Source organism: Zingiber officinale, chromosome 1A (assembly GCF_018446385.1).
Source record: "Zingiber officinale cultivar Zhangliang chromosome 1A, Zo_v1.1, whole genome shotgun sequence".
In the NCBI taxonomy this organism is placed as follows: domain Eukaryota; kingdom Viridiplantae; phylum Streptophyta; class Magnoliopsida; order Zingiberales; family Zingiberaceae; genus Zingiber; species Zingiber officinale.
In genome coordinates, this window is record NC_055987.1 from 146,748,813 (window position 1) to 146,770,834 (window position 22,022).

The 22,022-nt window shown below is 39.2% G+C and overlaps 1 long non-coding RNA gene across 2 annotated transcripts; it reads left to right on the plus strand.

The window, feature by feature from the left end:
- The first annotated feature begins 5,352 nt into the window (after positions 1 to 5,352).
- LOC122037878 lies at positions 5,353 to 21,750 on the plus strand. Of its 2 annotated transcripts, XR_006127761.1 has the most exons (6): positions 5,353 to 5,939; positions 8,478 to 8,579; positions 8,657 to 8,724; positions 16,739 to 16,806; positions 21,292 to 21,421; positions 21,499 to 21,750. It is a non-coding gene; the product is annotated as an uncharacterized LOC122037878 (long non-coding RNA). The 2 variants fall into 2 exon arrangements; XR_006127762.1 differs by lacking the exons at positions 21,292 to 21,421; positions 21,499 to 21,750 and adding an exon at positions 18,787 to 19,277.
- The last annotated feature ends 272 nt before the right edge of the window (positions 21,751 to 22,022 follow it).

A 22,022-nucleotide genomic window follows, 5' to 3' on the forward strand; every position in this document is an offset into this window, starting at 1 on the left:
TGATTAGAGGATGACACGGTCTATGCCTCACATTTATCAATCTAGATGTCTAGGATAGAAGGACACTTGTCATATATTGTGAGGAGTCACAATTAGTAGTCAAAAGGTGATGTTGGATCTCAACATTCTTGTAACTTGGGTAGTAATGATGTATTGCTAGATACCGCTCATTACTTATGTTTCTAAATGAGTTTAGGGGCATTGTCAATGTTACAAGAACCTATTGGGTCACACACAAAGAACAAGTGGATGGAGATTAGGTTCATATGATGAACCAAGAGGATTAGATTCATTTGATGAATCAAATTGGATTAAGAGTAATCCTAATTGGGCTAATTGAGTTGGACTCAAGTTGATTCATGTGTTCAATGAGTCTAATTTAGATTATGACTCATTGAATCAATTTAATTAAATGAATTAGATTCATTATATTAAATTGGCTTGAATTAAATGGTTGGATTAGATCAACCATGAGAGAGATTAAGTCAAGTTTGACTTGACTTGAGAAGAAGATGAAGAGTCAAGTTTGACTTGACTTTATGCCACCTCATTGGTGAGTTGGCATTAAGTGAACCAATGATGATGCTCCACATCATCATGGTTACTTAAGTGAAGTGTCACCTCGTGGGAGTTACCAAGAGTTGTGACTCTTGGTATCCCATGGAGGTTACAAACCACTTAATTAGATGAAAAGAGTTTCATTTTGCATGAGTAACTCTCATTCAAGTGATCTTCCTCCTCCTAAGCTCTCTTCTTGCTCCTTCTCTTCTCTTGGTTGTGGGTTTCAAGCAAGGAAGAAGAAAGGAGAGTGAATCTAATCCAAGAAGAAAGGTTAGTGAAAGTCACATAGAGATTTTAGAGGAGTGTATTCTCTTCTTTTCTTTTCTTCTTCTTCCAATCCTACCCGAGAGCCCTAGAGAGTGCTAGCACACTTGTGGTGCTCTTTTCTCCATCCTTGAGTGTTAGAGAATACTTCTTGTTCGTGTGGATATCACTAGAGAGTTGTCTACGTTGACAACTTCGAGATCCGGCGTACCGTTGGACGAGCGGGATTTGCGAGGGCACACTTCAAAGGTATAAAATGTTTTTCCCTTTGTAGATCTGCTGTAGATCATAGTTTGAAACTCGTACTCGTATTTTCGAAAGTTTTCTTCGCACGGATCCAATGGCTAGGGGGTTTCGCGACGCGAAAAAGTGATTTTCGCGGCCCGAAAAACCCAACACACGTGCCCTTCTTCATCACAGTGGTAGCATTTAATTTTTCTTCTTCTACCCTGCACTTGATTAAATTGCTTAGATTTAAATAATTTTTTAAACTTACGTACCATCAGCGTTGTTTCATCATCATCGAAGGAGGATTCTGAATCTTGTTCGCAATTTTTGTTTTAAAAGCAATGTTGTGCTTTGGCTCCTTCTTTGAATTTGCACATCTTGTTTCATGAACTTCAAAAGTAGAAAATAATTCATCTAAAGTAACAGATTCTAGGTCCTTAGAGATATAATATACATCTACTAATGATGCCCATTCTTTATTTCAAGGGAAACCATTAAGTGCGTACCTTAGCGAATCTCAGTTGCTTACTTTTTCTCCGAGATTTGAAAGTCCAGTGATTAGCTCCTTGATCCTCGAGTGAAGATGTGCTACAGTTTCATCTTCTTCTAATCAGAGGTTGCTGATCTGGTTGCGAAGTAAGTCTCGTTTCGTAAGTTTTGCCTCCGAGGTTCCTTCGTGGAGTTCCAGAAATTTTTCCCAGAGCTCCTTGGCGGACTCGTAAGCTCTGATCTGGTTGACTTCTTGTAGCAGTAGGGCACTTAGCAGATGAAATTCTACTTTGCCATTTGCCACGAAGTCGGCTTGTTCCTTCTTCGTCCATTGATACTTTTTCTTGTCGTCGGGTGCTTCAAAACCAAACTCCATTATTAAAAATAAATCAAAGCCAGTCTTGAAAAATACTTCCATCTTCTTTTTCCAGTTGGCGAAGTCCCCCTCGAACTTTGGTGGGTGAATAATTGATCCGACCATCTCGTGTGCTTCGTTCGACGATTATTCTTCCTGAAGTTGTTAGGCTCTAATACCACTTGTTGGACTGGGTAGGCTGACTAGAGAGGGTTGAGTTACCTGAAAAAAACCTTTCTCAAACTTTAGAATCAGATTAGTACCAACAACATAAAAATAAACAATATAAAAATTGAAAGAAAAGAGACTTAGAATTTTACTTGGTTACAACCGGGAAGACTGTTAATTCAAGACAACGACAACACTAGAAAAATCTCCTTCGTGTAGGTGGAGAAGCCTCTTATAATCTTTAAATGCTCAGACTATTGTTAGGAAATGAATGCTTGAGTTGATATTTGATTTCCTAGCTCCAGGGACCTTTTTTATAGCTCCTGAAAATTCTATCCATAGGTTGAAGGCGCATTCCATAGGGCTGGAAGGTGCCTCCAGCGAGGTGCTGTTTGGATAAACTTTTATCCACTGCAACAGCTCGAACCAGCCTGGTCGATGGCACCTTCCATAGCCATGGAAGGCACCTTCCATGGCTGGTTGAAGGCGCCTTCAGCCATTGAAGGCGCCTTCTGCCTGAAGGTCGCGAAGGCGCCTTCAACTCCTGTTGAAGGCGCCTCTAGCAGCTCCATGGCTCCACTTTAGCTCCTTCACTGCTCCGATCGCTTGGTGATTGCGGCTAACCGAAATAGGGCTCACCCGAACCAAATTTTCGGCCTTCTCCTCGAGCAGGCTTCCGCTTCGGTTTCTCGTCCCTCGAATATCGTGCATGTTCTTCTCGTCCATCAGTGTACTCTTCCGCGGTACCTCGTCTCTTAGACGCACCGAGCCCATCGACTCTCTCTCATGTCGTCCTTCTTGCTAGCTGCGTCTTTTGCTTGACTTCCTGTGCTCCTAAGTTCTTGCACACTTAGACACAGGGATCAAACCAAAACATGACCTAACCTAACTTGGTTGATCACACCAAAAATAATCTTGGGATTCCAACATTTAGTTCATAACTTACAAAGAGATCTAGATAACATCTGTATTGCTTCATAAAGTTGATTAGGAAGTAAGAGTTGTACCTTACTTACTGTATCAGAATCGTAATTCGAAACTCCCCTTCATCGATGCTCTCGATGCTCATCTCGGATGAGGTTTTGTCTTTTTCTTCTTCTTGGTGATTTGCCATTAGTGCAAGTCTAGCGTATGCTTCAACTTTGGATTATGATGACGTTTCATCCCACGTAGCTTTTAGGTTCTTGTGTTTGGATCGTCTTGGTCCTTTATCTTTTTCCTTGCTTTTGAATTTTGGGCAATTGTAGCATCTGGTTTTCCTCTTTACTCATAGAATCTTGACATCTTGTTGACATGTCTCTTATCGAAGTTATTAGGCTTAAATTTTTTTTTGAAAACTTCCTTACCATAAAAGCTGCTTTGTCTTCGTCGAGTGATGTGTCGGAATCCAATTCATCTTTCTGGTTAGCTTTCAGTGCTAGGTTTTGATTTGGCTCGTTTTTTCTTAGACTTGTGCATCTTGATTTGTGTAATTCAAAAATAGAAAACAAATTCTCTAAAGTACATACCTCAAGATCCTTGGAGATGTAGAAGGAGTCCACTATAGACATCCATTCTTGTATTCTTAGGAACACATTTAATACATATCTTAGTGAATCTCGATTTGTTATCATTTCTCAGAGATTCGTGAGTCTGGTAATCATCTCCAGGATTCTTGCGTATAGATGAGTTATTGTCTCTTCCTTTTCCATTAGAAGGTTGCTGAGTTGGTTCCAAAGCAGGTTTCATCTTGCAAGTTTAGCCTCTGAGATTCCTTCGTGCAGCTCTAGGAACTTATCCTAAAGTTCGTAGTTGCCGATCTGATTGACTTCTTGGAGCGGAAGAACGCTCAGCAGATGAAATTCTACTTTGTAGTTTGCCATGAAGTCGGCTTTCTCTTTCTTGGTCCACAAGTGCTCTTCTTTTTCAGCTTTGTGCTGATCTATGGGTGCTATAAAGCTATATTTAATAGTAAGCAATATATCAAAATTTATTTTAAAGAATACCTCCATTTTCTTTTTCTAGATCGGGAAATTCCCCTTGAACTTTGGTGAATGAATGCTCGCTTCGGCCATCTTGTTATTTAGTTGGCAGTTAGTCCTTCTAAAGTACACCTTACTTTGATACCAATTGTTACTCTCGATTGGTCGGCTAGAGAAGGGGTGAATAGCCTGCAAGTTAGAATTAAAACTTCTCTTGTTATCGATCTTAGCAAAGCCACACTTAATTTGTTAAAGATAGTAAAAACATTAACTAAAAAGAAGAGATAAAGATTTACTTGGTTTACAACCAGGGAGGTTGCTAATCCAAGGTTATGAAAAGCTCCATTAAAGAATCTCCTTTTGATGAAGACGGAATAGCTTCTTACCATCGTTGAAAGTGCATACTTCAAAAACAGAAAGACAATTTGAGTACTGCGTGTGTGCTATACAAAGTTTCAAGAACCAGGGCTCTATTTACAATCCACTGGTCGAACTAGCTGTTTGCTAACGTGGAAGATCCCGGGTGCCTAGACCCGGTCCGGGCGCTTAGATGTGGTCGTCTCAATCCACTCCGCAACAACTCTTCGTCAATGACTTATCAGTTTCTGAGCGCCTGGACCCGGTTCGGGCACTTGGAGTTTGGTAACGTGGACTCCATCTCTGATCCTCTTCACAATGGGTTGCTGATGTGGCCGGGACATATCAGGTGCCTAGACTTGGTCCGGGCGCCTAGAGTCCGAGCCCTTAGAAAGAGTCAACTCAAGTTGACTTGTTCGATCACTTGGGTGATCTTCTTGTTGCCCAGAGTTGAGCTCATCTGAATCCTACTCCAGTCTTCTCGAGCAGTCTTCCTCCCCTATTCTCGTCTCTCGGAAGCACTCGGTCGGTGTACTCTTTCGCAACTCTTCGTCCCTCGGATACATTGAGCCCGTCGTCTCGCTTCCCATACTATCTTTCTCGCTCATTGTGTCTTTCGCTCGACTTCTTATATTCTAAGTCCTTACATAATTAAACACAAGACATCAAACCGTACAGTCTAATTTTAGTCGGTTGATCACTTTAAAATTTATTCGGGTTACTTACAAATCCTTTTATTAATCTTTATAATTAATCTTGTAATATATTACCTTTAATTGGTATTTTTGAAATAATATGTTATATTAAAAAGAGAGAAACTAAAATAAAATAAAATAAAATAATCTATTTATTTTTAAAAACAATTTCTATTTGGATCACAGTCTTACTGCTTAATATTCTGTTACTATTTTTGTAATTTCAAATAGTTTGGGCAATAAGAATTTTAGAAATTATGAAATCGGAAATAAGAATAATTTTTTTGTTCAGAAAGAGTTCGGAACCCTGTTCACTTGGAGCCGCGAAGAGGATGGTGCTGGCGTCGTCGCCTATGAGGCACTCGGCGATTCTTGTAGGGCGGAGGCGGGGTGCGGCCGTCGCCTCCCTTGCGGAGGACGGTTTTGGACTGGATCATGTTAGCCAGGTGGCCGCTTGTCCCCGGCTTCAGCTGATCCACCTCTTTGCTCATCGAGCTCCCCCTTGCTGTTGCGCAGTCGCCATGGCCACGGAAACCCTAGTCAAATTCCATCTTCGCCCACTTTAACTTGTGCTGGGTCTGGCCGAGGATTCGCGTTTTGGGTTCGATTCGCGCGTGTTATCTCCCACAACCGAATCGAAATTCCATTTTTGTCCCCTCTCCTCTTCCCTCTCTTCTTGAACGCGCTACGCTCTCACCTCCGTTCCTTGTACCACCTCGATCACCGAATCAGTCATTTTGCATTTGCCATTTGAGGCGTCGAATTGTTTAATTTGATCCGTTGTGTCCGCTCCGTGGATCTTGCAACTCGAAGCAGCGAGGAGACATCTCTCGTTCCATGTTTTACTGAAGAGACGATTAGGTGATCCTCTCTTCGCCCTCCCGTTTATCTCCGTCTTTATTTCTTTTGATTGTCTTATTATTTCATGGATTTTCCTGAAAACAATCACCACATTTTTTCTTGTATGATCTAGAGTTCATCTCTATTATTTCTATAGCGTTTAAACTTGATCTGAACATATTGGTTGAGCATGAACGTCATCGATTTGCAGGGGGAATTCGTAGCCAATTTACCTTCCCATATTGCTACTCAGATTATGAAATTGGTCCAGCGTGCTAGATAAAACTGCTTTCTTTCTTTTTTCACAAACAGCATACATCTTTAACATAATTATTGTTCATTTTTTCGTTAATAGTGGATTTTCTTTATGGATCAAAGATGAATATATTAGGATGTGATATGCTAGAAGTAGGTCGACCTCTTTGCTGTACTCTTCTAGAAATTTTCTCTTGGCACTCGAAGAACCTTTTGTTGAAAATGTGAATGAAAATAAAGAGGTGGATGAGAATGGTCTCCCAAGCATGGTTTAAAGTGCCGTGCTGAAACGGTCGAAACGGGCGAAATGTTTCATTTCGCTCGTCGACCGGCACGACCCCGACACCAGACCCACGACAGGTGCAACGTGTTGCGCGACCCCGTGGTCACAGTAGAGGGGTCGCTCGACCTGCAACAGTAGCGGAGGTCGCATAACCCTTCCGCTATCGCCGTGGAGGCATCGTGCGACCGCACTGCAGAGGAGTTGCACGACCAACGTGGTCGCGTGAAGGAGTCATGCAATCCCCGCGGCCATGGCTGGTCGCGCAACCCTGCGACAGCATCGAAGTCGTGCGGGCTCGCAAGTGGTGTCGGATTTCAGATTTTTTTTTTTTAATTAAACTTAGGTTAATTTTTTTAATCAACTCCTAGTTATGGTGGAGATAATCTAAAGAGACTTTATTAGACCCTTATAAAATTATCTAATTAATTTTATATTTCATTTATTTTAATTTTAAAATTATAATAAAAATTTTATTTATTTATTTATTTATCTATTTTCATATCTTTTCCTTTTTTAAAAGATTATTTTTTATCTTGTTTATTTTTTAAATATTTATGTTAAATATTTTAGTTTTTAATTAATATATTTTATATTTTAAAAATATCGAAACTATATCGGCACGACACGATACGGTACCGAAACCATATCGTTTCAGTCCAGGACTGAAACCTCGGCACGCGTCGAAATTTTAAACCTTGCTCCCAAGTGCATGAGAGTTTAGTTCCATATTGGGGAGTTTGTGGCTTTGTGGTTGGTTTATAATGGCGATTCCATAACCTCCGAAACAGTAATAGCCGACCATTAATGACTAATGGCTGTCATTAGCCTGGGGCATTGAATGGCCGTTACTCAGCTTTCAATGTAGTGGAGGGATGAGACTCCTATATAAGGAGGCCTTGCCCATGAGCAGAAGAAAGATAGAGACACAGAAGCAAAGAAGCCCCTCCACCTTTGTTCGTTGTTCATTCTCTATGCGGTGCAACCACTCGACAACTCTACTTGTGATAGTGTTCGGGTACTCTCTCAGTTCGCTACAAACAACCTGTGCTAGGTTGCATTTTTGGTTATGTCGTTGTATCCTAGGAAATATACATCCAACGTGACCCCATAGTATCGCCGGAAGGGACAAATATAAAATTCTTTGAATGCAGTCCTTGGTGTCTTTGTTTTCGAGCTCTCGGAAACCCACTTAGACTCGAGATTTCTTCCCCAGTACTCTACATCATTTTCTTGTTCGGTAGAACAACCCCATTTGGGCTCGGCCGACTCGACTAACTCGACATTTGGAGCACTCGGTTAACTCGGCACTTGGAGCACTTGGCTGACTCGACACTCGGTCGACTCGGCACTTAGAGAACTCGGCTGACTCAGTGACTCGACACTTGGCTGACTTGGCTGATTCGACGATTCGGGACTCTATTGACTCGGTGACTCGGCTATACAACGCAACTCAGTCATTCCAAGCAGTTCATCCTTCACTATTTAGTAGCTTGAGATTATCCGATCAAGCCACATCTTGATAGATAAATCTGAATTATTTTGTAATTTCAATTTAGAATGTTTTTGGTAACTCCGACAAATATCTCCAAATTGTGTAATTAACTTCCAACACCTTTCTCAATCTATAATAGGGAAATTGAATAATTATACACCAACACTTTACTATGTATAGTCTTGTTTCTCATTAAAAATCCTTCGCATGAGCATTTATTGCACTTTACTCCAAATCCTTATTCAAGCTTATTTATCATAAAGTTTGTTAAGCTTTTGAGCTCAAATTTTACCAAGCCCATGCTCACATAGAAGCTCAAACTCAAACCAACCAACAAAATGATCATTTAACTACGTTCTAAAATTTTAATGAATAATTTGGTTCTAGAATCTAGTTTACATGTTTATTAAGAATTGTGCAATATGCAAAACTGCTCACAAAATCTAAACAAGCCCCTAAATGATTATCTTCCAAGATTTATGGTCCTTCCGGAGGAAGTAACACATGTGTTGTTTTTTGACGAGGTAAGGATTCCATGTTGGATGTGAGCTCTCCTTCACGAACAGTGATCAGAGCATCCAAAGATCATCTCTTTCTATGTTTTGTGCAACTTGTGAGGTTTATTATGGTGGTAAGATCTTGACTTCTTTCTCTCTATCTTCTTTGTGCATATTTGTTCCAATCCATGCTCAATTTCATTTGTGGCAGTGGATTCCCAGTGTCTAGGTGTACTGCAGTCTTGAAGGTGACATTCTATAATTACATTCTTCTTTCAGGTAATGTATTTATTTCCTTGTTTGGATTTGCTCCATGATTATGGTTATCCGCTGTTGGATGTCTGTCTTAGACTTGGATGTGCGGATGATGATTCTTTTCTAGAACTCTCTTGAACCTACACCCCTAAAGCTTATTGATTTTTGTTTAAAGTAAAACCTAGAATCTTGTATCATTGGAACCCCCACGAGTTAGGCCTTTATATAGGAAAGAAGATATACACCAAAAGACACAAATACCCTTTTACTTATTCTAACACTCTCCCTCAAGCTTGAGAATATAGATCATATATACCAAGCTTGTTACATATGTAGTCAATCCGGGGACCTCTAAGTGATTTAGTAAATATATCTGCTAGCTGATCATTTGAGTTGACAAAACTAGTAGATATTTCTCCGGATATGACTTTCTCTCTGACAAAGTGACAGTCAACTTCAATATGCTTTGTTCTCTCATGGAAGACTGGATTTGAGGCAATATGCATAGCAGCTTGATTGTCACATATGAGTGACATTTGTGTAACCTCTCCAAACCTTAGTTCCTGAAGCAACTGTTTTAACCATATAAGTTCTTGACTAGCAATAGCCATAGCTCGATATTCTGCCTCTGCACTGGATCTTGCCACAACATTTTGTTTTTTGCTTTTCCAAGAAATCCAGAAGTGGACCTTCTATCAGAGGGAGATCCTGCCCAATTTGCATCAGAATATCCTACGACTTTAGTATGTCCTTTGTCTTCATATAAAAGACCCTTTCCTGGTGCTCCCCTGATATATCGAACAATGCGAGTCACTGCATCCCAATGTTCTTTGCATGGAGAGCTAAGAAATTGACTTACTACACTCACTGCAAATGAGATATCCGGACGAGTAACAGTAAGGTAGCTTAGTTTCCCTACCAATCGCCTGCACTGCTCAGATCGGGATCGAAAGAGGCCCCCGATTTGGTAGGAGCTTGACATTAGGATCCATGGGATTGTCGACTGTCTTTGAGTTTAACATTCTGTTTCTGAATATCCATTGCATACTTCCTTTGGAATATAATGATCCCATCTTTAGACTGTGCCACTTCTATTCCTAGAAAGTATTTGAGTTTGCCAAGATCTTTTGTCTGGAAATGTTTAAAAAGATGTTGTTTTACTTGTGAAATTCCAAGATGATCATTACCTGTGATGACAATATCATCAACATAAACCACTACATAGATGCAACCAGTAGATGAGTGACGATAAAAAACAGAATGATCAGCCTCGCTTCGAGTCATGCCAAACTGTTGAATTATGGTACTAAATCTATTGAACCATGCTCTAGGTGCTTGAGACCATATAAAGATTTCCGCAAACGACATACAAGACCAGAACATGTAGACTTCCTCGAGCAGGTCACCATGTAAGAATGCATTTTTGATGTCCAACTGATGAAGGGGCCAATGGCGAATTGCAGCAATAGACAGAAAAAGACGCACAGAAGACATCTTGGCAACAGGAGAAAAGGTGTCGCCATAATCCAATCCAAATACCTGAGTATAGCCTTTAGCGACAAGACGAGCCTTAAGCCGATCAACAGTGCCGTCTACACCAACTTTCACCGTAAACACCCATCGACAACCAACCACTGACTTCCCAGGAGGTAGAGGAACGAGGTCCCAAATCCCACTGCTCTGTAGGGCACTCATTTCATCAAGCATAGCCTGTTTCCATCCTGGATGGGCGGAACAGAAACAGACGACAGGGAAGACAGATAATAATAATAGGATGGGGAAAGACGATGATAGCTTAAAGAAACATAGTGAGGAGAAGGATTACGAGTGGAACGCATACCCTTTCGAAGTGCAATAGGAACATCAGAGTCAGGAGATGGGACCGGAGGAAACGACGAAAGACTTGGCTCTACAGATGTGCCCACAGCAGTGTCAGTATTGGTCGGCGGCAAAGCAGAACGAGGACGGCGCTGATAAACCTGCAAAGGAGGAGACGAGGCAGGAGGTGATAGAGACGCCTCCGGAGGATAAAAGATAGTCATTGGTGCAGGTGGAGAGGGAGACACCTCGGCCTGTGAAGCGGAAGGACCAAAAAAAGAAACCGACTCAAAGAATGTGACGTCAGCAGAGATGAAGTACCGACGAAGAGTAGGGGAATAACACTTGTACCCTTTCTGAGACCGCGGGTACCCAACGAAGACACACTTATGAGACCGAGGAGATAGTTTGTCAATGCCGGGATCAAGAGCATGAACAAAACAAATAGAACCAAAGACCCGAGGTGGTAGAGGATGAAGGGACTGATGTGGATAAAGTACCTGATGAGGTATTTTACCCTGGAGAGTGGATGAAGGCATGCGATTGATGAGATAACACGCAGTAAGTATGACATCACCCCAAAACTGATGAGGGACATGAGAATGGAGAAGAAGAGTCCCGGTGGTTTCAAGGAGATGATGATTCTTGCGTTCTGCAACCCCATTCTGTTGAGGGGTATGAGGGCAAGACGTGCGATGCAGCACACCATGAGATGTCAAGAAGGTACGAAACTGAGTAGACAAATACTCGCGTGCATTATCACTTTGCAAAGTTCGAAGGGAAGTACCAAATTGAGTTTTTATTTCAAGGAAAAAGGATTCAAAAATAGAAAACAACTCTGAACGATCCTTCATTAGATATAACCATGTACAACGGGAAAAATCGTCTATAAAAGTAACAAAATATCTTGACCCTATTGTAGAAGAAACACGACTCGGACCCCAAACATCAGAATGAACCAAAGAAAAGGGAGACATAGCCCGACTCTCAATACGAGGAGAAAAAGAACTATGAACATGCTTACCTAATTGACACGACGCACAAGATAAAGACTCTAAGTGAGAAAGACTAGGATGTAACTGTTTCAACTTATTAAGACCTGGATGTCCCAACTGAGCATGAATAAGAAGTGGAGATGCCGCCGCCGAACCAACAAAAGAGGGTTGGTGAAGTCGATATAGGCCATGAGATTCACATCCGAAGCCAATCATCCTCCCCGTACTCCGGGCCTGTAGGGAAACAGACGTGTTAGTAAAAGAAATGACACAATCAAGAGATCGAGTAAGTTGACTTATTGACAATAAATTAAAAGGAGCGCCGGGAACATAAAGAACATTATGAACTGAAAGAGATGAAGAAGGATGAACAATACCAATACCCTGGGATTGAGTTTGGGAACCATTGGCCATGGTGACCATTGGTAAATTACCAGAAGTAGTGAGAGAGGAAAAAAGGGATTTATTACCAGTGATATGATCGGTGGCCCCAGAATCAAGAACCCAAGGACCCGAAGAACGAGATATGCCAGCAAAGGAAGTACCAGCGTCTGCAATGGTAGCAGTGGAACCCGAAGCCTGTCGATCCTCAAACCATTTCAGAAAGTCAGTATAGGAAGGTGTTGAAGTCGAATCAGGTGTTAACTGTGAAGTGGAAGCTGAAGGAGCAGCAGAATTCTGAACAATCTGAGCAGCACGAGGAGGATGACCATGTAGACTCCAGCATTTATCAGTCGTGTGTCCCGGTCGGTGGCAATGATCACACCAAGGGCGTCCTTTGCCACCCTTGCGAGGTGGAGGTCCTTTGTGTCGAGAGACCAAAGCTGACGAGTCAATAGGAACAGAAGAAGGCATCGTCAAGACTTTGGTCGGGACACGGAGAAGAGTCGCCTAGGTATTTTCCATGGTAGCTTCTGTGGGGCAGCCCAGGATCTGGTCACGGACATGAATATCTGTGGGCAGACCATATAAAGCCAAAGACATAAAAAAATTTCTTCCGATTTTCAAGCTCTTCAACAGGATCGGCCGCAGGTGGGAGCAGTTCATTGAAGTCACAAACAAGGCTAGAAACTGAACCCAGATAATTTGACATTGAATCCTTAATCTGATTGGCGCTGAGGATAGTCATGAGATCTTCACAAACTTGATAGAGTCGTCGAGAGGTGTTTGTAAAGAGATGTTGAGCTTGCGTCCAAACAGCTTTGCAGGTTTTGTGAGTACGGAAGACATTCCTAAGAGATGAGGATGGTGGCTCGGATAATACAACACAACTGAGCGTCAACCTTCTTCCACAGAGGACGATCGACGTCTTGAATATCTTCTTCAGTTTGAGTGAGATGTGTCTCATATCCCTGTCCAACAAGCCAAAGTTCAATGTGAGATGCCCAGGAGATATAATTTTTACCATCCAACTGCTCGGAAGAAAGGGGTGCAGCAATATGGTTGGTAAAGATTGAGGTATCTGGCTTTGGGGCGCCAGATGTAGCCATGAATAGAACTGTGGACCGAACTGCGCTTGCTTCTTCTGCCCAATCGGATGAATCCGGGAACGAGAACAGCCACTGGAAAACTCGCAGCAGGGTAACGTGAACAGCCACTGGAAAACTCGCAGCAGGGTCGGATGAGATGTAGAAGCTTCTTCGGAGATGCCCTACTCCAGCAGGAACTCTTCGAAGCTTGCTAATGGATGGGAAGGAACTGGAACGCCACTGTGCCACCGATTCTTCCCCTGCCGGCAAAGAGTTGAGCTTGAACAGGGAACGTCGCCGCTGTCACTTTCAGCCCGCAGCACTCATCGCCGTCCGTCGCCGCTGGAGAGAAGAAGAGGTGCCGCCGGCCGGAAAGAAGAAGAAGAAAGGAGAAAACGCTGTGGGGGAGAGGGGAGCGCCGCTGTGCCTTAGCCGCGCGAGAAGAGGAAAACGCGAACAGAAGGGCGTCGGGCGTCGGGTGTCTGGCGTCCACGAAACAGCAGGCGGGCGTCGGGCGTCCACGAGGCGGAGCTCAGCGTCCACGAACCAGCAGGCGAAGCTCGATGCTGGAGAACTCGCGCGTCGCTGGAGAAGAACTCGCGCGTCGCTGGAGAAGAACTCGCGTCGCTGGAGAAGAACTTGTGCGTCGCGCGGTGCGGCGCTGGAGAACTCGCGCGGTGCGGCGCTGGAGAAGAACTCGTGCGTCGCTTGCGGAAGAGAAAGGCTCGGCAGAAAGAGACGACGCGGATAGAGAAAAGAAATTAGGGTTTTAACTTGGCTCTGATACCATGTTTAAAGTAAAATCTAGAATCTAGTATCATTGGAACCCCCACGAGTTAGGCCTTTATATAGGAAAGAAGATATACACCAAAAGATACAAATACCCTTTTACTTATTCTAACCATTTTAATCCTTTTTTATGAAAGCTTCAGCTTGCTATCTTGGAAACCTACACTTGTAGTGCATTTTGAGAGGCCAGGGGGCAAGAAAGTGCTTGGGGAACAAAAGAGATTGATGTAAAAGATGGAGGGTGTTTTAATAGGCTTTTGAGAGTTCCTTGGTGGAGACTTTATAAGCTGCAGTTACTGCACTGTTCTGCACAGCTGGTTCCAATGGTCGTCTTTTAGTTATATTGTTCTCAAATTGTGTCTGCATGGTATAACAGTAATACTAGGTGTTAAAGCTGATCTAACCCCCCACCTATTCTGGGGTTGAGTTTGCACTTGGGTGCAACAACTTGGATAGAAGTTGGAGTATATTCTTACAAGGGATGTGAGGATGTATTGGTGGAATTCTGTACGGTGTTCTTTGTCCTTTTCAGATGTGGTTGAAGCTATCCTGGCGTTTCTAATGGTGGGAAATATGTCTAAGAGAGAGTAGGTATACCAATCCACCTTTTTCTTGCTGGGTGCTCCATCATTTGCGTAAGAGGTACACCAAAAGAGTAGTCTAAGATCTTCCAGACAGTTATTCCATGCCACTAAAGGGTAGGATAAACTCTAACAAGATAATCATGAGTCCTCTCGCTTGAGTAGAAGGTAAGAAGAGACAGACTAACTCAAAAGTTAGAGATTTAGGTTGCACACAAGCTTAACATTAGATTGATCTGTATCCAGCCAATTGAAGTGGAGAAAGTGCACTATCAGAAGCTTACATGACATTGATAGAGAAAAGGCTGAGATTCCTGAGTCTGTTAGCGGTTCGTTGTCATTAGAATTGTGCCTTTATCTTCTCAGCAACTACAACAGAAAAAAGTTGTGGGGTGGTCTTTTTCACTGAATCTACTTAATGATAAAACTTTGAGAAAAATAATATTTTTGTTCTTGCATGCAGTTACTTCTTTGTATTGAATATAATCAGTCATTTTTGCATGATTATTTAAAAGAAATCTAAGTAGCTTCTCGCAGCATCTTTTGAAACTAATACATTATCTTTCTACCATGAACATTTAAAATGTAGTAAGAGATGGTCATCTACTTAAAGCAAATGTACTAAGATGTAGACCATATGATTTGCATGATTTCCAAACTCATCAATTTATCATACACCAGGATAGTTCCCTACATTCTCTCATTAGATTAAGTACTTGCTGCTCAGCATTCAATTCCTCAGTTCCCTGTGATGGAACGGAAAGGTAGTCTGTGGCCATAATATAAACCAGAAACAATCTCTAGCTAGCTTTTAGGCCAACTTCTAACTGTCTAATTATGTAATTGTTACAGTAAATGCATTAACTCATTTCTTGCGAAGAATTAATTAAATAACATTGCTTTTCATTATTGACTTCATACAGTAATCATGTTGCCTATCATCTCTGGCAACTGAATATTTGCTTTAACACACTTGAGAAAATTGCATTATCGTTTGACAGTGAGGCATTTTTACAACCTTTGGAACAAAAAATCCAATGGATCTGCTAACTGAGATCAATGCACCAATAATTTATCTAAGATTTAGATGTGGAGCTTAATCTATATTCTAACACTTACCATCTCAAATTAATGAGGGACAGTTATTTCAAACATCTACCAAAATGATCAATAGCTAATTAGTGCATGCAACATAGATAATAATAAAATAGTAATTTATTGGATATATTGATTGACATCGCTGTTAAGGATCTACTTATTAATCTACATTATTTAATATATATAACCATTATTTTAATATTTTTAACGGCACCTTGTATACGCCCCATGGCATATGCGCTATGCAGTACGTCGGCCGGTCATGTATCACTTTAACCCTTCTTTTGAAACCTTGCATCCGTTATTATCTAGAGACTGCTGCTAATGTGGTTCGATTCTGAGAAAGTAGTTGGGTCTGTGATTCTTATGTTTGTCAGAGAAATGAATAATGGATTTGAATTATTCTCTTTATAGTTACCTGGTTAAATCAATTCAAGGTTACATGATTATTTCAGTGGATAATCGAGTTGAGATGGTAGGATCAATTGACATGGGATAAGATGAGTGTGCTGGGCCAGACGAGCCTAGCAGTTTGTTCTAACTGAGCAAGTGAAGCCACTAGAGAACAATCATGCTAACAGGGTGATTAACTCGACTTGGACCGAGCAAGCAGGTGAACTAAGAGTAAAATGAATGATTTCATTTGCCATTCTAAACAGTGCAAAATACCCAGTGTAATTCATGAAATCTCCACTTGCTGAACAAATTAGGTTATAAATGCTTCTATATTCAGTTTTTATACATTCTTAAAATTCCTGGCCTTTTATTTTTGGTCTTCATTCCATATCTGAGTTTGTTTGGTGGACATAGCCAATCTATATTGTTAGGGTAAGAGTGAACCTCTTCACCCACCCTATTGGATGAATATGAGTTTAATAATAAATCCTTATTTGATGAGCACCAGCAAGTTTTAGGTATCCATAATCTTGGATGCAAATACGAAAAGTGTGAATGTAAAATGCATCTTACCAGTTGCCATCTCTTCAGCCAAGTCGAAGCATTCCACATAAAACCATGCACTAGCGGCGGATTCAGCGACAGATTATTAAAGACTATCACTGGTAGTGACGGATAACATAATATCCGTTTGCTAATCCATCGTTAATTAGCTGGGGTTTTTAATTTATTATCCATATATCATGACGGATAATTTATGTTGCTGTCACTATTAGCGATGGAGTAAATATTTTATTGCTAATAGCGACGGATAATTATTGTCCATCGCTAAATTTAGGAAGATATTAGGGTTTGCGCCTCCCGATCTTTCTTTAAACTATCACATTCTCAGGTGATCGGCTATCGCCTCCTCCGGCGTACTCTCCTCTGGCAATTGGCGATCTTTCCTTCGGCATGCAGGTATTTCCCTCTCCCTCTCTCCTTTTATCATTTCACCATGGCTACTGGCGCCGAGCATCGCCGCACCCGACAGTGCTTTGCTGGCGTCGAGAACTGCCGTGACCACAATGCTCGGTTGGCGCTGAGAACTGCCATGCGTGCCCGGCAGTGCTTGGGCGATGCTGAAAACTACTGTACCTGGCAGTGCTACTCTGTCGTCGAAAACTATAGTGCTCAGTCACCGCTGAGAATTGCCATGCACGGTAGTGCTCGACCGCCACCGAGAACTTTGCGCTCGGCAGTGCTCGACCGGTGCCGAACAATGGCATGCCCGACATTGCCAATTTCTAAGAATATCAATTTCTATTATAACTCTCATCTATTAATTGTCTCATCTTTAGCAATGAAATTATGAGTTACTCCTATATATATCCAACGTAGCTCAAAATTCTCATGCTTCTCAAGTTATGATGTCATCTTATTATAGTGACATTAAAACATTGATGATGCTACATTATACATAACTATTTAGCATCCTTAGCTTAACACGCATGTTACTATCTTAGCCAAGCAATATGTACAATGGTTGAACATGCTTAGTTTTACACGTTAAATTAAATAGAATGATTTAAATATAAGCATGCTTAGTTTGACAAGATTAATTATATTAAAAAATTTATTCTTATTAGGATATAATGTATATGAACAATGTTTAGATATACAATAGATTAGATAATGAATTTATCAGTCAAGAATTTTTTGCTGGGGTTGAAGAGTTTGTGAACTTCGCTAAGTCTCATCCAGAATTTTAATGATGCCTAGTTAAAGTGTTCATATAATCAACGCAGATGTAGAAATATAACTTTTCGTAATGAGGATATAATGAAAACACACATATATGTAGGTATGAGTTTGTTCTAAATTATTACAACTGGTATTGTTATGGAGGGCCATATGTATTTGATCAAATTGGACATTCTGTTGCTTTGTCATTCTGGCCAATTGCTCTAGAGGAATCATCAGGGCTCGTGAATACAATGCAGTCAATGGTTTACAACGCAATGAATGCATATGATCAATTGAATATAGAGGAAATACTTACACCTGAAGTTTAGAAAATGTATGACATGTAAAATGCCAGTAAAAGAGAATTATCGGAAGATATTCTTTTTGATCATTCTCAACTATCAGCTATTGCAAGATTATTGAACACGAAGGCAGAACATTATTTCTCTGAACTATGTTACAATGATATGTGTCAATTGATATTAGAGTTACTCCTCGTTGATAACTGCATGATTGATAGTTTCTATAATACAAAGAAATTGATTAGAAATTTGAGTTTGTTAGTAGAGAAGATTTATTATTGTATCAATAATTGTATGATCTTTTGGAATGAAAATAACAAACTAATTGAATGTAGAATGTGAAATTACTCTCATTATAAGTAGAGTAGTAGCATACTTGGGAAGAAGAAGAAAAATATTCTTAGAAGTCATGTATTACTTTCTATTAACTGTTAGGCTCCAAAGTTTATATGCATTTGCCGTAACAACAAGGTGACATCAAAACCATGTACATGAAAGAGATAGAATGTGCCATCTTTACAACTCCCCTGCATGGAAACATCTTGATATAATATTTTCTTCCTTTGTAATGGAACCACGTAATGTGAGACTTGGACTTTTGGCAGATGAATTTTAGCCATTTGGAAGCTATGGACAATAATATTCATCTTGGTCGGTTATATTAACACCATACAATTTACCTTCATGGATGTGTATGAAAGATGAATTTATGTTTCTTACTATTCTTATTCCAAAGTTCTCAAAATTTAAAAGGGCAAATAATTTTTTTTTTTACAACCTTTGATTGCAGAGTTAAATCATTTATGGAATGTAGGATTGGAGAATTATGATATTACAAGTAAATCAAACTTTACAATGCATGTTGTTTTGTTATGGATGATTAGTGATTTTTCAGCATACTCAATATTGTCAGGATGGAGCACGGATGACAAATTAGCATGTTCAAATTACATGAGGATGTCAGATGCATTTTCATTAGCTTGCAGTGGAAAGATTGGTTTGACAATTATCGAAAATTTTAATCAGTTGATCACTCATTCAAACGAAATATGAAAAGTTTTAAAAGGAATGAAATTGTCAGGAAATTTCCCCCAGTATGGAAGTCATGTGAAGGAGTTCTTGATGAAATTGACAGCTATGAATTTCTACCAGTATATCAGGATAATTCTGATGACATAAATAAGTACATTGTTAGAGTGAACAAGTGTTATTGGAGAAAAGGTAGTATATTTTGAGAGCTACCATATTGGAAATATTTACTCATTTGGTATAATTTAAATGTAATGCATGTCAAAAAAAAAAAATCTTTGATAACATCTTCAATACCATGATGAATGTTCATGGGAAAACTAAATATATAGTAAATTCATGTGAGGAATTAAAGAATTAGTTAGTAAGCAGACCTGAGTTCATTAGAATAAAACAACTAGTAAATATTCGAAGGTTTGTTATACATTGGACAAAAAGATAAGAAGACATTATGTACTTGGTTGAAAATAATCAAATTTTCTGATGAATATGCCTCAAATATGTCTCGCTATGTGGATAAAAACATATTAAAAATGTTTGGAATGAATAGTTATGATTGTCACGTGTTCATGCAAAGACATTCCAATAGCTTTCCATGACCTATTTCCTAATAATATTTGGCAAACACTTATGGAATTGAGTTTGTTTTTTAGAGATTTGACTTCAAGCATTATTATAACATCCGATATGCTTCGGCTTCAGATAGACATTCCAATGATAATCTGTAAGCTTGAATGCATATTTCCACCTAATTTTTTTTAATTCAATAGAACATCTATATGTTTATTTACCTTATGAGGCATAATTAGTTGGTCTTATACAATACAAATGGATGTACCAATTTGAAAGGTTTTTGAGGAAAATTAAAGAATAATATTCGTAATAAAGTAAGAGTTGAGAGATTAATATATAATGTATATTTGGTTGAAGAAGCAACGTCTTTTTGTTCTTATTATTTTTGCAGATAATGTGAAAATCTGACATCATAAGTGTTCTTAGAATTTTGATGATACTCAACCAACAGATCGAGAGATGCTTTTTTATTTTCAAGTTTTCTAATAAGACAATGAGTGTAATTATTTTTAGATGGTTAAATGAACAAGAACATATATTCTCTTGAACTGTGAAGAGATCGAACCATATATAAGATAATAGTTCAAGTATATAGAGATACATAGCTTTTCGTATATTTGATATATTATCTAATATGTTTTCAAATTACCTTCTTTGATAGCTTGTACGAAACAACTACACCTATAAAATCCATCAATAAGTGCAAGTGAGGTATATCACAAGTTAGATGATGAATTTGCATATTGGTTTCAGATTTATATAAGTTAATGATTAAATTATTTATTACAATGCTACTGTATTATATGTACATCTAATTTATATCATAACTACTGTTATAGGCGAACGATTTTAAAATATCAAATGTGCAAGATGAAATACTAAAAAAATCTTGTATCAGGACTTCTCCATAATATAACAATTTACTCAGGTTATTATGTTATGTTAATGGATTCAGATTTAACGTGGGCTAACGCGATTCACAAAGGATTACATATAATTCTGGTGTTTGTGTAAAATGATTCACAAACAACAATGATACTTAATTTGATTATAATGATAGACTTGAGGAAATCATAGAAGTTGAGTATCCTGCTTTACTTTTTAAAATATGTGTATTGTTCAAATGTTCATGGCATGATCCATACTTAATTTTTGTTCTGCTTTCTATAATTTAGTTGAGGTTAATGCAAACAAAAGATTCAACAAGTTTGAGTCTTTCATCTTCGTGGTACAAGCTGGTCAAATATTTTATCTTAAGTACCCAACGAAAAGAAGAAGATCTAGTGAATGGTTAGTAGTATGCCAAATAAACCCTCGGTCAACCAGAGAAATGCTGAACACCGTAACTGCTCAGAACCATGATACATATCAAAATGAAAAAGTCGAAGTACACTTAGTTGATTCAAAAATGCAATTCACATCACAATTACTTGTAGATGAGAAAATGTATTATGGAGAGATGTGTAACAATGAGGAGGTTGATGTAACAATGGAGTCCAGCGATGAGAATTTATAAAATATTAATTTAGTTGATTCAGAATAACATAGGTAATTAAAAATTAGTAATAATGTCATGATATATTGTATGATTTTTTTTTCATCTCCCTAGTTAGAAGACATTATTATTTCAAATGTGTATGTCTTATACTGTGATTTTGCATATATAGTCATGCAGTCAGGACATAGAGCACATTGTGATTAGATTGTTTTGAGAGTTGTTGGTGACTGATAAATATTTATGTATTTAAATTATTCCAATACTTAATCTTCTTTTTATTTGTCATATATATTTCATACATGATGTTTTTCCATGTAGTTTTATTCCAGATGACCAATAGGTCGCAACCTACATATCCAAAAGGTTTAAAGAATAATTGTCCCCATCTAGTACTACACGAAGGCTTGTAGACCAAGACATGAAGGACTTTTACTATGGTAAATTTTTAGTAAGTATTTTGAATATAATATGTATTTTATAGTTTAAAATTAACATGATACTAATTCTCAAAATTTATTATTGTAGAAGAGGTATGTTTGGAACGAGGGTCACGAGACCGATTTTAAAAAATTGGAACAACTACTACTCTAAACTGTACAGGGACATGTTATACAAGTGGAGGCAGAGGGATACCAAGCCATCTGAAGTCCCTGATGCTGTTTGGCAGGCTTGGAGAGCCATTTGGGCTGCTCAGTATTGGCAGTCCAATTCAGCGATTGCTCGAGGCAATCACAATTTAGAGTTTGCTGGGTCGAGCACCGGATTCATAAAACATACTGTTGGATACCGTTTCTATCGTAGAGCGTGTCTCTGATTTGATAAGTTTAAAATTAAGTTATAAAAAAATTTTACATATGTTTTTTTTATTAGTTTTAATATACTTGCATTTTTTATACATAAGTTGCTAAATTACAGAGATCTGCTACTTGTTGAGAGGTATTTAATAAGACCCGTAAAAAGAAATATGAGTCATTTATCGATCGACGTTCATTAGCAATTAACGGAAGAATATTAACTTTTATAAATATATTTATAGATTTTATGTGGAG